We start from the raw sequence: 19,499 nt of genomic DNA on the forward strand, positions 1-19,499 counted from the left end.
ATATATAATATATTACTATAGATTCTCTATATATATATATATAATTATGATATATAGATAAAGATTTATAATCTATATATATAGATAAGATAGATATATCTATATATATCTATATATGTATAAACTAATATATATAGATATAGATAGATATATCTATATATATATATATATATATATATATATATATATATATATATATATATATATATATATATATATATATATATATATATATATATATAAATATTAATATACTATCTATATCTATATATATATATATATATATATATATATATATATATATATATATATATTAACAATTTGCCATCGAGTTCTCACAATTTCTATAACAAACCTTTGAAATTGATATTGGATTTCTTAACAGATAAAGTGCCGTGGAATTCATTTAGATACCTTATGAAAGCAACAAGGAAATTTATCACTTAAGAGAATACAAGTTCATTAAGCGATGGTCCTTAGGCATTTCTGCCACAGGAAATGCCAGTAAATTAGAATGTCTGTATACCCTGTAAATACATTTTATATTTATACCCCGTAGGGGGGGGGGGGTTAGTGCTTTCAATGCACTTCACGTGGTGCACTGCAGGTGTCTCTTAAGGTTCTTTGCGGCGTCCCGTCGACCCCTAGCTGCGACGCATTGCACTCCTTTTACTGTACCTCCGTTTATATTCTCTTTATTTCACCTCACTTTCCACCCTCTCCTGATAATTGTTTCATATTGCAACTATGAGGTTTAACCCCATTTACGCCTTTAAACCCTTTTTACTCTCAATTTCCCTTCCGGTGCTGAATAACTTCATAGGTCCCAGTATTTGGCCTTTGGCCTGAATTTTATATTTCTTTCATTCATTCATAATGTACTTATGGAAGCTTGGCCATGTCAGATTTCCCTTCATAATTTTAGTAATGTACCCTGTAATGAAGTTGTGAATGAAAAATCTTATTAGATTTGAATTTTGAAATGTGATGTCAAATGTAAATTGCTTCTACCCAAGAAAAATTTATATATGTGCATGTATATATATATTATATATATATATATATATATATATATATATATATATATATATATATGATCATGATTTTTTCCTTTACACACACACACACACGCACACACATCATATATAGATATATATATATATATATATATATATATATACATATAAATAAAAACGAATACATACAAAAGATGGAAAATATCTTGGAGATGAATCTAAATTCAAAAAGACAGGAGAACCTCATTATTCTGCTATCTTTAAAATAGAAGACCGGATCAACCGTTTTTTGAAATACCTTAAAGACTCTCAAATCATTAGTGAAAATACTTATACTTCATTATATAGCACAGGTGCCTCATATGGGGTGATGTATGGGTTACCTAAAATTCATAAAGAAGGTATACCAATGAGGCCTATTCTCACCTCCTATACCACTTCTAATTACAAAATTGCCAAATTTCTTGTGCCTCTCCTAGCACCTTTAACTACCAATATCTATAGTTGTAAGAATTCAGAACATTTTAAAGAAAAAATCTTACCCCAGGATTCAGACTTATTTTATGGTTAGCATGGATGTGGAGTCTCTTTTTACTAATGTACGGTAGAAGAAACCATTGATATTATTGTTAGCAGTATTTTTTACTGACCCAGATGCCACTTTTAATAATTTTAACCAAACCTTACGGATTTAGAAAATTGCTCGAGCTCGCTGTGCAGGACACAGCCTTTGTTTTTAATGGCAAAGCCTACATTCAAGTTGATGGTATGGCGATGGGATCCCCTTTGGGTCCCACCTTTGCAAACATTTTTATGTGCTCCCTGGAGGAACGCATACTGGACAACTGTCCTTTGGCCTACCATCCATTATTTTATAATAGGTATGTGGATGATACCTTCTTATTGTTCAGAGATAAAGATCAGGCTGACAAATTTCTTCATTATGCAAATGAAATACATCCTAACATTAATTTCACAATTGAATATGAAAAGGAAAATAAACTGTCATTTTTGGATGTAACCGTTTCTAGATATGATGATCATTTTAACACCACGGTTTTTAGAAAGGAAACGTTTACCGGCCTGGGATCAAATTTTTATAGCAACTGCTTTTATAATTTTAAACTAAACTCCATGTCTACCCTCTTTCACAGGGCTTTCAACATAACGTCTAACTGGAATCATTTTCACAATGAAATAACCTATCTCCACCAATTTTTCACTGACAATTGTTTTCCATCGAAACTTTTTTATAAACACCTGTACAAATTCTTGAACAATATCTTCCATCCTAAAATTAAAATACCAACAGTGCCAAAATTACGATTGTTTGCAAGTGTCCCATTTATCCATAACAAAAAATTTCTACCATGAATTGAAACTGTTAATAGAAAGTTTTTTTCCTGCAATCGAATTAAAACTAATACCTTGCAACCCAATGAATATCAGATCTCTTTTGTTTAAACCAGCAAAGGGGAAAGAAACTCAGTGCCGACTGATGACCTCAGGAGTCGTATATCTATTCAATTGCCCTAGATGTAATCTAGGGAAGTACGTCGGCTCCACACGGAGGTTACTCAAAGTGAGATTAGACTCTCATCGCGGCGTTAGTTATAGAACAGGTGTCAAATTAACAAATCCTGAGTTTTCATGTATACGCGAGCACACAAAGAAATGTAAACATGACATGAATTACAAAGATTTTAAAATTATAGGCCAATCCCCTAACGAACAGCATTTAGCTATTTTAGAATCACTTTCATTAAACAAACTCGTTCCGCAGTTAAACACCCAGTCTTCCTCAATACCTCTGCATCTCTCGTGAGTTCAAGTCGAAGCTGACCCGGCCTGAATTGTCACTCGGTCTGTGCTTTCAGCACCTTATGGTATTGACTCCTCCCTACTCTTGTACTTGCTTTTTATATTTGTTAACTTTTTAAGCTTTTAATATGTATTCCGAGTTTGTGATTTTAACTTTTGTTTTATCTCTCTTTTAGCTTGATAATGGTACTTTTATGTCTTGAAACGTCGCGACAATAAAGTACAAATAATGGGAATAAAGGATTGTCCTTCACCTTGCATCGACTGATATCTACTGGTTGATAGAACCGCCTTCAATTTTCACTATATATATATATATATATATATATATATATATATATATATATATATATATATATTAATGCACTTAGGGTTAATCGACTGTAGCGGGCCGCAATTACTGTACAGAAAAGAGGGGGCGGCTAGCAACCTCATCCTAAAATTTCTATTGCTTAGAACTGGACGGTTAAATTCTCACAGTCAGTTTTATGATATTAGCTTATAGTTATAAATTAGACGTGCAGTATATTAAGTAGAATATTGTCTACATTTTAAATGGTAATATACCATTTGAAACAGGTAAAAGGACTATATGAAGAGAATTATTCATTTAAAACTTTCTTGTGATTTTGGCGTTCAATAATAATAGTAATGATAATAATAGTACGGTGAGACTTTGAAGGTGAAAGTATTATTCTTTACGATGCAGACTATTCACAGCAAGTCCATCTACCTGTCAAAAAGCATGATAGAAGGGGTGGGCCGCAGGGGTTGGTTTGGGAGCAACAGGAAAGCAACATGACCCCCTCCCCTCCCCTAGAACCCACTGGCACGTGATTGGTCAGTGCGAAAACCGACGTCGATTTTGGCTCGCTTCCCTCCGAAACCCTTTAAAAGTGTAACAGCCGCTGTAGCGAACGAACGAAAGCGTTTCCCTCTGCATTATAACGACCGGAAAGTACGCCATGTGCTGTACCTATTCCCGCGAATGTTGTCTAGAGTCGTAGAGTAAAATACTAAAGGCAAGGGAATGAGATTTCTTGTATAGGCAAGAGTGAATGAGTCGAAGAGAACGCACCCAAGGAAGAGAGACTACGAGGAAAACCTCCCGAAGCTGGTCAGTGCGCACGTGAGGGTGCTAGTGGTAGGACGTGTAGGTAGTCGCTCTCCGACCTCCTGTCATCGTGTATGAGCCATCTCTACTACGCATGGCGGACAGCATCCTCCTCTTTTATCCGTAGAAACATAACAACAACAACCATTCGCTAAAAATCAAGTGACTGTGCGTAAACTTAAGGAGAGCACTTGTGGAACTAAATGATTTATAAAGAAAATGATGTGAGACTTCGAATAAGCGGCGAATATTGTGTGAATTAAGCCATGTTTCACCTCGACCGGATTCTTAATGTCAGTGTTTCGTGATCATTTTTCCGCCACTTAAATTTTAGATGAAACGAGGAAGCGGAGCAACGTTCTGAAATCGTGTCGTGGATTTTTAATGATCTATTTGCTACAGGTTTAAGGTATGTTGATCACCATAGTCTAAACTCTGTTAGGAGTCGTGACATATTCTGTTTAATGTATCATTGGCCTAACTTGGACTAGCTAGGAGGTGGGGGTCACATTAAAGTTTAGAGTATCGGCAAAGTTTCATATTAATTACGTAATGTTCAGAACTGTTTAGACAACCTTTTATCCTAATTATCCATTGATTATTGTTATAGACAATTAGGCCTAGCTTAAATCTACATGAAGACGTGGAAAGTACTAGAAAATCTACGGGTTGTAAACTCACTCTTTTGCGCTTTTCAAAATCGGCCGAACGCTAATATTTATTGAATTTTACTTATAAATGTCTTTCTACAAGAACAGCAACTTGTAAAGATGGTTTTAGTCAACTTAGGCCTATTGATTGCCAGGCATTTCTGGTATACACTTCATTGGATCAGGAGTTACACTGAAACTGCAGATATCTGTATTGAGATGGAACAGTTGTAGTACCTATGACCGTGTTTTAACTTTATAACACTTGCAGTAGTTTAAATATGCATTAAAATAAATAACTGACGTACTTGCAAACTGAGGGGAAACAGCTTATTAAGAATTGTTTGATTGATAATTGGCATCGAACTCTTATGACTGTATGGCTAATGCTTGAGTTGAGGCAGACTCTTTCATGGAAGCCTTGGTTGCAAATGGGCAAGAACATTTTTCCGGGAGAGAGTAAATCTAGTATTTTATTTTCAGCTTCTTGTAAAACAAAATCCTCTTAATGTGTGTGTTTACATATGAATAAACAAGTTGTTGCAGATTTGAAATTGTATTTATAATAAATCTTTTTTCGAGGGTTTGGGAAGAAACACTATGTGAATGCCAACATAATCGTGGCTATATAAAAATTCCGGAATTTGAACTGAAATGCCATGCCATGATTGACTGCCCTTATCCGATATCGGACTAACGTTCATCTCCCATTTTCTGTTGACCCCTCTCCCATAAATCATCATTTAACGCCGGTAAGATCTTAACCATAATTGCGACTTGCCGCTGCTATATTGATTCAACCCGCTGTCTGAAATTCAGGTTCTGATCAAGGGTCTTCCCTATAGAGCATGTCAGCTAATAAGTGACTTGACGTAGGTCTAGCTAGATCTGTGGGCTGTCATTCTTTTACCATGTGCAAAGCCCAAAGTCTTATATATATATATATATATATATATATATATATATATATATATATATATATATATTATATATATATATATTAATTAGCTTATTAGAATACTACGATTATCATACATTTGTTGTTATTAAATATACGAGTCATATTGGGGATTTACGAGTGTCAGAAGTTTCGAGTAGAATTCCTTATGTCGGGGTTCGTGGTGGGCTCTGATGCCACTTGTCCCAGTCATTACTCTCATTTGTTTTCGTTACGCAGCATAAGGCAAGAGACAGTCAGCTCCCGTAACAAACATGGAAGGTAATCAAGTGATCACGATGCTGGAAGTTTATTTCAGTGGGTTTATTGAGGGGTGACCTATGCCTCGTAAGACCTCGATACTATGCGGCCATACCATCTCGCCCTCCCCTCCTTTCCTCTCCCGACCCCTCCCATATCCTCACAAGACCCGGCAATTACAACCGCCATCTTTAGCTCTGATAGATGTTTCAGTTGCGATTAACTCAAGTTATACCCGTTGTTATCTGGGGTGGTCGAGTGTAGCTACGTATACATGGGACTAAGATTTGTAGGATCCAGTAGCTCCATTTTTCTCCCACATACCGTAACTATATATATCTGTCTGCCTTGGAACTCCGGCACAATATCCCTTTCATTGTTAATCAAATTTTAGCAGTGCTTTGTTTCAAACTTTGACTTTAAGAAGAAAGGAAGGCTCATTTCGAGAGACCAGTGAAAAACGACATTTAAACGAGTTTTGAACAGACGTCGTGTGAGAAAACCGTTTACGTGGGAATATGCCATTTCCTGTCAACACGTTGCGATGGTAAAGCTCATATAGCAATAATAAAAACTCGTAACAGTAACCTGACAACCAACATACGAGTCGGTGTGTTAATTTTGCTAAGCGATAAAAGCGAAATTCAAACCTATTGCCAAGTTGGGAACCGCGGCTGGGCTACCTCGACCTCTGACCCCAGTCAGGCAACTGTCGTGACGCTACTCCGCTTCCACCTGTCCTGCTGAACCTGCTCTCTGTCCCAGGGCTTGGTGGGCCGGTGCTCGAAAGGGTGTGTTGTGGAGTTCATTCGCTGAAGAAGTTTGGCGGAAGAACTCTCCCGTGTTTGTGGTTCGGGATATTCGTTTGTTTAGGAGGTTCGTTTGCATTCTGTTTGGTTCCTTGGTCTGCATATATGCTACATGGAATAGGCGTATTCTGATTGGCTTGTTGCAATTTTTTAATGATAAACGGTTGATAGTTGGACGATAGATGAACTGCGTACTTGTAGTACATACTTGCAGCATGTACGTACGCTCATACGCAGTCACCGAAGTGGTTAAACTGACGGTGCCGGGTGCATTTCCCATGCATACTTAGACTGGAAACCGTCTGGTCTGGACTCACTTTAAATCAAGTTATTAAAGACTTCCTGGGCGGATGTAGTACGTCGTCGTAGAGGTAACGATGCGTGTGATTTCCTTCCAGCCATCTAGCATGGATTTGCCCTCGATACCTAATTGCATTGTTTGAGGCCAAGTTCACACGGGTATCTCGAGGCGTTACTGATGGAACGGTCGGTAGATCAGTTTCTAGTTCAGATGTTAATGCATAATCGGTTAACGTCCGTAGGGTTGGTTTTTAACGTCCGTAGGGTTGGTTTCTTAGTGATTTTGAAGTTTAAACTTTTTCGTCTCCTTCCCAAATCGTTCTTGCTTTAAGAGGTTTGATTATTAGACCATTTGAAAGACATGATTTATCAACAGAATGAAGATTACAAGCTTTGTAGAATACATATGTTATCCCCGTTTTTCTGCTCTAAAATTATACACGAATGCCACCGAGTAGCAATGCAGCGAATTTCCATTAGATAATGAAGATAAGATTTAAAAAAAAATAAGTTTGCTTCTCCTGAAAAAAAATTACAAAACAAAAGAACGTCTGTTCTCGTCATCCATCTGACGTCGTGAACTTATGATTTCTTTTTATGTCTCCCATTACCGTTATGACACTGTAGTACCTAGTCATCGTTTATACACAGTGGCAAATCCCTCCTATGACATTGCACCTGTTAGCTCGCTCTCGCTCTGTCATCTGTTTTTCTTTGTGCAAACAGTTCTCCCGTGTCATTTCCCGACCTTATCTCTGTCGACGTGATTGGTTGGTTTCTGTGTTATTTTCGATTTTGGGGGGGGGGGGGGGGGGGGGTGGGTGGGTGGGGAGGCTATCTTTGGTGTTTGTTTTCTCGAACTAGTTTTTTTTTTTTTTTTTTTTTTTTTTTTGTTTTTTTTTTTTTTTTTTTTTTTTACATTAAGCCAGTTTGTTGTGGAAGAACTACCATTTACATATCTATCTGTCTATCTATCTGTCCTATACATTTATAAATATACGTGTGTATCTACACTTACATATACACGCATATGTAGTGTATATATATGTATATATGTATGTGTGTATAATTTATATATATATATACACACATATGTATATATATATATATATATATATATATATATATATATATATATATATATCATATTATGTTATATATATACATATATTGTATGGTTTCTATGCGATCGTGCTTTATGCACTCTTCGCGTGACATGCCTGCCTGAGTTGTGAATTATGCATAACTTCTAGTTTCTTAACCATGACGTGGGCACGAATTTGAATGTAATTTATGTGTAATTAATGCCAGGCCTCATTCTCATTAGGGACATCCCGGACCCGCCCAGGACACGTCTTTCCTCATAATATTCTCCAGACTTTGAGGAGGAGGGTCATTAAGGGGAATTCTCCCCCTGAATTTCCTACCCTTAGCATGTGTATGGAGGCGCTTAATTAGTTGGGGGACTCGCTGGAGTTGGTTTACTTGACGAAAGAGGCCTTCCTGGCTGGCTGGCCAGGCCCCCAGCCTCTGGAGCCTACGATGTCCCTTGAGCAGCGTCGGATTCTCGTCCTTAAGGACTCTTACTCTGCCGCCTTTGGTATTCATGGAGATCTGCTTAATTTCATGCCTGATTATCGTTGTTTAATTAAAGAGTTTTTTTAAGGGGAATCTTTTCTCGTGATTTTAAACTCCCCTCTTTATGTATAATTAAATAAATTAGAGATTTTTAAGGTAAAACTTATTTCGGTTTTAAATTATCTGCTTCATGGTTGACTTGCTAAGGCTTTGATTCATGTATTTTTTTGAGATTTTAAGGGAGTCTTACATCGTATTTTAAGTGTTCATCTTTATGGTTGATTATTAAGGTTTCTAGATTTTTAATTTCTCGAGTACCATGTAATATTGCCCCTTTATCTCATGTTTATTCGGAGAATTTTTTAGCATCTGTGAGTAAAGCAGATGGCAGTTTTTTTTATTATATTGAAAACTACCCTTCCCTCTACGATGCAAATAAGTATTTTTACCTGGGAGACAAAAAAACAAATTCTAATATATTGTGGTTTTGATTATCACTCTTATAAATCAGTGTACTGTCAAGGGGTCTATCGGCCGTCTTTGCCCTGTAGTTTATTCTTTTGTTTAATCAAGTTTGATTGATATGTGATACCTGAAACTCAGGGACCAATTTTACTTTGTTGTTATCGTTGTTACATCTCGGGGCTTCGGCTGATGCATATTGAACGCTCGTTCTGACCTTGTGGTAGTATTTATGATCACTGGCAGGTGGTCTTTCTCAAAGTGTCGTAGTGTCTGTACCTTTGTGTATTTTCAGTTCCCCTGCCAAGGGGCTCTATTTCTTTGAGATGAAAGCTTGGACCCTTTCAGGTTTATGTTATGTTTTGCCTTTGATTGTTTAGTGATGAAAGAGCATGCTCATGGTATGGTGATGATAATTTATCCAGAAAGTTGCCTTGCGAAAATAAAGACTTACAATGGATTCCTTGATTATAGTGTCACACAAGAGTTACTTTTCTGAATAATAATGACCCAAGAAATTATTTTAACCTGGCAAGAAATTCACAGAGGTTATATTCACACTGATATGTTATTTGCAACCATCACAATTGCGTTTGCAGTTTAAATATAAGAGTAAAATGTAATCAACTCTAAAACTAATAGTTCGCCTGGAAGCTTTGCGTAGTATATCCAAATGAAGGCAAAATAAATACGTGTTTCAAAACAAATAAATATTAGATGTTTTTCATCATTTTCTCTTGAAACTACAGTCAGATTTTGGGGTTTATTTGCCTGAATGTGTTCTCTGTGCAAAAGTAAAGATTTGAAGCTCAAGATAACAGAAGCGTTATCTAAAACCTTTCTTCATGCTTACATAATAAATTTCTTACTTAAGCCATAATGCTTTTTTTAAAGCCTCCAGAACCTTGTAATAGTATTTTGGAAATCGCTTGTGTCAAATTTAAGCTTCCTTCCAGAAGTTCTCGGTAGCTGGATGAGGCCTCTGAAACGGCTGGAGAATATTAATGAAAGGTTCCTTTTTTATATATCTCTTTGATAGTGGGACGCGGCAGAGAGCCTTAGGGTGGGGGCGGGGGGATGGGATGGTTCCAGATGATGAAATTCCATTCCATGAATGGTGTCTCAGTTGGCACTTTATGATTGGATTTATCAACGTTCGTGTTAAGCTTTGGGTTGGTATCAAGGCTCTCTCTCTCTCTCTCTCTCTCTCTCTCTCTCTCTCTCTCTCTCTCTCTCTCTCTCTGTTTAAAATGGTCGACTGTTGGACAGCTGTCAGATATTCTTGGAATACAAAAGATTGAACATCTGAAGGGAAAGAATTAGACCTAAACCATGAAACCATCGATGTTTAATAACTTATTCTATGGCATATGAGATTTTTGTGCTTTTAGTACAAACCATGAGAAACACGAACGACATCATTCGTAATTTCCAATGGAGTTTTCATAAATGTCTGTCTTTAAGTGCGAGTCCGGTAACATGGCTTCCTTGGAATCTGTTTCGTGCATTCTTGGTGGACTGTTTAGGTAGGTTAACGGCCATGCTTCCCCATGCTTAGGCCTGGACTCAGGATGAAAGCTTATTTTTGAAATATAATAAAGGAATATTTTGCATCTATATATATCTATTATATGGTACGGATATATGGGTATGGGTATGGTTCGGATATGGATGTGGGTTATGATACAGATATGGGTATGAGTATGGGAACTAGCAAATGCGAGCGATAGCGATTGACTTTAGTATGTTATATATAGATATATATATATATATATATATATATATATATATATATATATATATGCTTATGTGTGTTTTTATATACATACAACACACGCACACACCATATACATATGCTATACGTATATAAATTACTTATTCATACAGACACTTAAGATTCAGCATCAAAGTTGTTTGTCGATCCTAATGCTTCCCTAAGGCTAAATTTTGAAACCGTACGTAAGCATATTGCGAAATTGAGTATTATCAGTATTTAGACGAAGCCAATAAGAAAATGTCGCCATATGACATCTAGTAAATGTCCTCGGCGATAACGTATCGTACAGATTCTGACTGACTCAGTTAAGCATCCTTCACTGAACATCTTACAAACCTCGTTATCTCCCGACCTTCTACCATTCATGTAACCCTTAATCTCCATCCCACTCTCCTCCCCTTCCCTCCTTCCATTCCATCCTCTCTCCCTCTTTCAGGAAAGGTCTGGAGGCCTCTAGGCGCGGCGGCAAAAAATATAGATCTGTCTCTTTCCCAGTCTTATCAAGAGTTTGTATCGCCTTATCGGAAAGGAACCTGTCGACTTCGTTTCTTAACATGAACTGTTGTTTCCGAGGCGCTTATAAAAGGCTTTTCTTTTGGTCCTTTTTTGTTCATTTGGTGTTTGCAGTATAAAAATTCACACGTCGTTGAGATGTAGTACTTCTCATTTCCACTTGTTTGCATGTGAAATTGTAGACGTTGTTTATGTGGTAATTTGATATATATATATATATATATATATATATATATATATATATATATATATATATATATATATTCTATTTCATTTTTCTCAGCTCTAAGTGGGTCCTGATTTTCATAGCTTTTCTTGAATCTGCCTCGTCTAAGCAAACCATTTATGCATAAGTTGTAATGAATTTTAATGAACTTTCATTAGTGTCTAGGACATAGGACCAACAGGCAAAACAAAGGCCCAGCCTTGAAAACTGGTATATTGTCTAATTCATATAGTACCTACCAGCCTATTCTCTTTCAAGGTTCAAGTCCTTGAAAGCGATTTGGCTAATTTAGCGAGAACAGCTGCCATGTAGTATAAGTAAGTAGGCCTCCATTAAACTGTAACCCTCTGATGAAAAAAAAAAAAAAAAAAAAAAAAAAAAAAAAAAAAAAAGGTTACGCGATAAGTCCAGGGCCACAACTCGATGATACATCAGATAACATTTGGGAGAACGAAGTGCCTTTATAACAACATCGGATCACTACAGTAACGGCTGGGGCCATTAGGACCACTTCTCCTCTCGTTATATCTCCATTAAAGATGCAAATAGCATCAAGGGAATAACGCCGAAAGGAGAGAGAGAGGAATTCGCATAATGGAGGGACAGCTGGATTTAATGGCAGATAGAGAAATGTAAATAGATTGTTCTGTTAAGCATGAAAATGCCCATTAGCATAGGTCTATTTTTTTTTTCATTTTCTTAAATTTAGGCCTGAAGGCTTTGATGGCCGTTGAGGCCTTATCCCACCTCCTAACACCTTCTCCCCCTTCCCCCACTACAGTTTGCACGTATTCAATTTGCCTTCGTCTGGTTTATTTATTTATTTATTCATTTATTTATTTATTTTTCTATCGTCTACATATCCCCCTTCCCTATTTCTCCAAATGGGAATCATCAGAAAGTGGGTTCAGTGCTGCTATATGTGTTTTTTCCTTGTAATTTAGTTATTAGTAGGTTCTTTAATGTTGATTTTTGTTATTTATTCAGTTGATTATTGTTACTGAAAGCTCTGGTTATTAGTAAGCTTCTTTAATGTTTATTTATGTTATTATTTATTAGATTAATTATTAATTGTTACTGAAAAGTTAACGAATTATGTACTGGATTTATAGCTAACTGCTGATCAGCGTAGTACGTAAGTTGTAGATGGTATTTAAATTGCACAAACCGGACACTCACGAGTGAGTATGTATGAAGCGATTATAGTTATTATCATATAAATATTTAGTAATTGAAAGTTTTTCTGATACAGAGGGGATGCAATTCATAGAACTTCAAATGTCTCATGTGGCTGGAATAGATATTTTGTGTTTTCAATATATGGATTTTTTCCCACTTACGGGGACGTACGTGATAGTGTTGCCTTTTTGGGATGAGGTTGCTAGCTCCACAAGTATGGGGGGGGGGTTTTATATGCCGACGCCGTCTGGCCTTTTGTTGTGGCCACCCATTCATCTAAAGACCAGATAAAACGTAGCTTAAATTCGCTGAAAGAATTACCAGAGGCACAGCGCAATAATTATTACTTATTATTGTTATTATTATTATTATTATTCTTATTATTATTATTATTATTTATTTATTTATTTTATTATATTATTATTATTAATAAATATTTTATTATAATTAAATATTATATTTATTTATTATTATTATTATTATATTATTATTATTGTTTATTATATATTTATTTTTTTTTTATTCATAGTTGGAACAAAGGAGATAACGCGTTTGTTTTTATTTATTTTTTGCATTTATCATTAACAAACAATGGAGTCTGGCATCCAGACAAGGCCTGAGAGTGTATAATATCACCCGTGTAATCTGAACCATTTTTAGTCACGTGATAGGCCTAGCCTTTTGTGAGCGAATATGGGATCACATCTCGCATAGTTGGAAGGTCTGTCGTGCTTTTTTTTATATAATTCTCTCTCTCTCTCTCTCTCTCTCTCTCTCTCATCTCTCTCGTCTCGGGATCTTTTCCAGTAGGCCTAATCTCGGATTTTTTTTTTTTTTTTTTGGTCGCAGTTTAATACTGATGTCCGGACGAAAGCAATGTTTGTAGTACTGGGCAGTGTGGGTTTTTATGTTTGCAAATGTTTTGTCACTATAGGTTTCAGGTCTAGCAACGTTTTCTGACAGTATATTTTCGTTTTTGTTATATTCATATATATATATATTATAGATATACATATAATATCATATATATAATTATATAACAATGTATGTGTGGATGCGTGCGCTTGCTGATATTTTGATTAATATTCTTTTTAGTTATTCTTCTAGGCACTCAGATGGAAATTGAATCATTAAAATCAAAACATCATAGATTATAAGATCAGCATCCACGTGTCACGGAGCACTATGCCAAGGCTAAATATGTCATAGGCTCTTTTGTGCCCACCTTTATATTCTGGGGATATTGGGAGATTCGTATTTCTCTGGAATCCTTAATTCTTGTTTAATATTAGACCAATTTTTCTTCGGAGTCGAATCACGCGCCTTTTCGTTCTTTGATTAAGCTGTATTTAGATGTCAAATACCCAGGGCATTAGAGTAATTTACTTGAAGTTTATGTTACATAGTTCATGTTCGAGATTCAGTCGTTACAAAGTTATATCTAATTCGGAATTGAAAGGCTCGCTAGGCTGTGTACACGTTCCTGATAAATATGGTCTGCACATTTTAATGGATATCTACACGTGATCGTATATACCTTTGTTCGTATTCTTAGGATGCATGTCCTTCAGATTTAACCACATTCCCTTAGTGTAATAGGCTGCTACTATGTATTTACTAACGTTCATTCATTTTTTTTGGGTGCATTATTGACGCGTGTAGATTTTGTAAAATGTTTTTATATGAGGTGGAAACTGAATGAAAATTTTATTTTGGTAATGAGGCATTTTTTAAGTCAACAATGCACTTCCAGCGTCGTGCCGATGGCCAATGCTCTTGTTACCTTGTTTTACAACAGTAAATCAAAATGTCAGTTCGATCCCTCAAATAATGACGAAGAAAATGGACTCTTTTTTTTTTATTTATCGTGGAGCCTGTGACCAGCTCCCAACTCATTCGCTAGCCAAGCCACATCCGTACAATAGAGAGTGAAGTTCGCTCAACTTTGTTTAACTTATTATTTATCAGTCTTAATCGAAGAATAATGTTCCTCGCACACCGTGAATGGTTCTCATCTGTCTCTGTTTTTTTTTTTTTGCTCTCCCTCTCTCTCTCTCTCTCTCTCTCTCTCTTCTTACATCTCTCTTGCTTTCTTTATTTTCATATCACGTCCATTCCGGTTTTTGTGGGAGTTTTTTTCGGGGAGGCTATACATTTTTTTTCTGTTATCTGTGATATCAGAGTGGGAATTAGAACTCTCTCTCTCTCTCTCTCTCTCTCTCTCTCTCTCTCTCTCTCTCTCTTTGAGGGACCTAGGGGAACCCGAACGAGCTGTAAGGTCTGTAAGGTAAGGTCTCTCTCTCTCTCTCTCTCTCTCTCTCTCTCTCTCTCTCTCTCTCTCTCTCTCTCGTTTCCTAAATTGGTAAGAAATTTTGAGAGTATTTGTCGTGAACTTAAGCACCGAAGAAAATTGAAAGATAAATAACTATAGCTAACATGAGGTGAAACCTTTTCTCTCGGTAATAGAGAGAGAGAGAGAGAGAGAGAGAGAGAGATAGAGAGAGAGAGAGAGAGAGAGAGAGAGAGAGAGAGTAGCCACCTAATAAAAGATGAAAACCTCTTCCATCTGTAAAAGAGATTGCTAAGGAGAGAGAGAGAGAGAGAGGAGAGAGAGAGAGAGAGAGAGAGAGCCATCTAAGTAACAGCTCGATCCTCATTTAGATGAGGAGGAGCGTCGTTGTCACCCAGATCTAGATGAAGGCGTTTAAATCGAGGGCCCCTCCGTCTAGGACTCATTATCGTGGCCGAGGAGACTACGCCCTAATGATACCCGACGACACTCCTCATTAGCCTGAAGTAGGTATAGGCCCAAGGGGCAGGGAAATTCAGTGGGAGTTGCGTAGGCTGCGGCGATGGATCGGGTTATACGTAAAGTAGTTAGCCAAGTGTATTAGGTGTGTTGGTGTGTGTTCTTGCACATGTGTAAAACACACAAAAATACGTGGGCATTGTGTGTTTGAGGGGATATTTGTGGTGGGGTATGTAAAAATAGATGCAAATTTGCATGCCTTTCCATAAGCGTGTGCGTGCACGCGCAAACATGCATACACACACGCACACACACACACACACACACACATATATATTATAGATATATAAACGATTATAATCCTATAATATATATATATATATATATATATAAAATGTTGCTGGTTTTGACATTGAGATCTAAGGAATTACGATCTCATTGTAATTTAGTCCTGAAAAGTAGTAAAAGGTTACCTTCTATCGTAGTATCTGTCCGGATGATAGCAAAATAGTACTTATAGCATAAGCATATATTATACAGCGATTTTCATCACTGGTAGCACTTCGAAGCAGTAAGATGATCAATATGATATTGACAGCTGTCATCGTATTATTAAATCAATGTCCCTTTTATGATAATGCCATTCATTATTTATGTGACAGTTTTTGAGAGAGAGAGAGAGAGAGGCGCTATTTGGTTGGTGGACTGAAGACTATTCCTAAAAATGAATGGTGAAATATGCCCTAATGGGAGGTATTACTAAATCAGGTAGAAGGTTTCGAAGCAATGTACTTCTAAGCTCTCTCTCTCTCTCTCTCTCTCTCTCTATAGTTAGATGAATCATCCCCTTTCTCTTTCTTCGTTTTCATTAAGGGATATTTCGCCAACCAGTTAGAACACTCTCTCTCTCTCTCTCTCTCTCTCTCTCTCTCTCTCTCTCTCTCTCTCTCGTTCTCTTCAGCCGTCGATTGGGCCAGGGGGGAAAGGGGAGCAAGAGATGACACACGCCGCCCACACCCTTAGAACAAGCCCTTGCTGTAGGGGCGTTTTTAAGGGCAATTAAAAGTTACACTTTCACTCCACGCCGCCCACGCTCCAGGGTGCTACATTCTTCAGACCCTTTCTTTTCACTTTTTAAACTTTTTCTGGTTTTGCATTTGATTATTTCGAGATGTTGTTCAGACATCATTTTGATGTCAGAGTTTTAATTGATCACTGTATAGTTTTATTCGGTTGAATTCCTGTCTTTTTGGAAAATACTTTATAGATTTTGAAAATACTTTATATATATATATATTTTTGCTGTCGAAGGATTTTCATGTATTATAAAGGTTTATTACATTTGGTTTAGTGTCTCTTTTTATTATTTTACATATTGCTCTCTTTCTGTATTTGCCAATTTTAGCAGATGAATGATTGTTGTTATTTGTATAATTAACAGGAATTACTGTTGTCGCTTTTATGTTGTATTCGTCACCGAAGCTTATGTAATTAAATGTGAACTTTCCAAATTTTGTTAGATGCATGAAGTATCGGCAAACCACTTTTACCTGATGTTACGAATCATCACAACCGGAATGTAATATTAACGGTTCAGTACCGAAGATTATTGGAATATTCTCTCTCTCTCTCTCTCTCTCTCTCTCTCTCTCTCTCTCTCTCTCTCTCTCTCTACATGCTAGATATGAAGGTGCGTGTCCAGTACATACAAAGCAATTTCTAAATAAACAATAAAACGAGACTGATGCAAAAATATTCTTCCTAGTAATCTCTCTCTCTCTCTCTCTCTCTCTCTCTCTCTCTCTCTCTCTCTCTCTCTCTCTGTAGCACGTAATTTTCTTTAGTGAACGGATTTAATGTATCTAAATAGATAAACAAAATTGTGAAAATGATTCCAATACATATCATATCACTTCCCATCATTGTTTTGCTTTATAAATGAAATGTAATTATTTTTTTTTCGTATTATGTGTACTTGTCTGTCAAATCTCATACCAATTTCATTGGAATCTCTTCGTAATCGGTGTCGTGTTAATCCTAGACCTTGATTACTTAAATATCATGGTCAGAGTTTTTTGTAAAGACTATAGACCCTTTAATAGTAGGGCGGGGATTGCTATACTTAGCTCTATCGTCCGACACGCCACTTAACAACTTTAATTTGTTTTATCACTTGGATAAGTGACGTCAACTTTCTCCCATCCAAAGTGGTTCGAGTTATTGTGACGAGTACCACTTGCTGTCTTCTCCTTTTTTTATCATATAATTTTTTCTTTAACTTTTCTAGTCAGATCTGAAAGACACTATAAAATATTTAGGTGTGTTTTTGGGGCAGTAAAATATATAGGTGTATTTTTGGTGAAAGTTGTGGTTATTTACAGACTTAGCTAGTGCAGTTTGTGATTTTAGTTCTAGTTTCAGACTAGTTTGAGCAATATGAAAATTTGAGATATTTTCATTAAATTTGTTCAGTGCACCCCCCCCCCCCCCCCCCCCCCCCCCCCCCCCCCCCCCTCTCTCTCTCTCTCTCTCTCTCTCTCTCTCTCTCTCTCTCTCTCTCTCTCTCTCTCTCGTAGTCATCTTGCTTGGTGAGACGTTCCTGCGCGAAGTCAGATTAATCAACAGATATCACAAGTTTAACAAACGTCTAGAATTTGAGAAATATCTAGAAGTGTTCGTGAACTATCGGTGATAAGATTAGTGTGAAAATAGTAGGATAAAGCGTATTCTAAGTTAGTTTATCAAGTGAAATACTGTAAATCAGAACAAGATGGCAGTAAGTTCCAACTGCGGAAAAAAATGGCGAGATTTAGCTTGCTTGGCAGATTCGCAATACGATGAGGTAGCAGGAAGGGAACTGGCATTTCTGATCTATGAAATCAGCAACAGTCCTAGCCAAAAAGATACAAAGGCATTCATAGATATATTAGAAGGATACAATCCTTCAAACTGGAACAAATCAAATGAAAACATCTTGAAAATAATTGAAGAAGTTCCAAATAAAATCCAAGTGGTCAAGAGACTCATAAAGAAAATATACATAAACCAAAATATTCCGACAAAGAAAATGAATAAGGTGAATCTTGTGAATATCCTAATTGATGCATTAGGAAAAGAATGCCAAAAGCATGTAAACTGTGTAAGGTGTGGTATAGCATAGTTAATCCACAAAACCTAATCAGAAAATGTGCTGCATGCAACATTCCGACCCATCCACAGTGTGCTGAGGTAATGCAAGATATGAGAAAAGACACAAGAATTTTTTGCTCAACATGTCTACCATGGATAGACAATGTTATTAAATCAAGATTGAATGTACAAATAGTTGAGGATGACGAAGAAGAGGAAGAGGAAGAAGAAGAAGAAGAAGGAAAACGGTAAGAGAAGTAACAAAACTGAAATGACAGAAAAGATAAGGAAAATAACAAAGAACAAGATAAAAGTATGGATGCAGAGATACTCATTGATACTACATATGAGGCTATAAGCAGCATACCTACGAAGAAATAAATTACGATATGACAACACATAAGAAAATGCCGAAGAGGCTCTACCCAGATCTACACAATGACGGGAAGAGGAAAAAGTATACAAAAAAGACAAAGTCTGCAACCTTTTGAAAAGAGGGAATTGCAGATTTGGAGAAAAATGTTACTACAAACATCCTAAGGTATGTCACAACTATGAAATATATGGTAAATGTGCATACCTAGTGATGGCTATGAGGATGATTGCAGAGATCTACATCCAAAAATATGCAAAAACCTAAAAGAAGGAAAAGGTAGTGTAAGTTCGACAAAAAATGTAAATATATGCACCCTGTAGCCATGAAAAATAATCAAATAAATAACCAATCAAGTAATAAAATCCAAAATAAGAAAGAAACAAATAAAGAAGGAATGAAGATCAGGTAAAAGAAAAAAGCAAGCCATCAACGAGATATGCAGAGGTGTCCGCAAAAAATTTCAATGCATCAGCTCCAAGATTCTACTCAAGAGATAATAACTGTTTTTATTATGCAAGAGGATATTGCAGAAATGGAGAAAATTGCAGATTCAGACACAAAATGAATAATTATGATGAAGGAAGAACAAATATTATGGAAAA

At 36.4% G+C, this 19,499-nt stretch overlaps 1 protein-coding gene across 1 annotated transcript in view; it reads left to right on the forward strand.

The window, feature by feature from the left end:
* The first annotated feature begins 3,837 nt into the window (after window positions 1-3,837).
* Window positions 3,838-19,499, forward strand: part of LOC135212112 (uncharacterized) — a 500,342-nt gene continuing 484,680 nt past the window's right edge. Inside the window, exon 1 of the mRNA XM_064245510.1 lies at window positions 3,838-4,360. The gene's annotated coding sequence lies outside the window, so the exon portion shown is untranslated. The remainder of the gene's footprint in view (window positions 4,361-19,499) is intronic.

Source organism: Macrobrachium nipponense, chromosome 19 (genome assembly GCF_015104395.2).
Source record: "Macrobrachium nipponense isolate FS-2020 chromosome 19, ASM1510439v2, whole genome shotgun sequence".
NCBI classification, from domain to species: Eukaryota; Metazoa; Arthropoda; class Malacostraca; order Decapoda; family Palaemonidae; genus Macrobrachium; species Macrobrachium nipponense.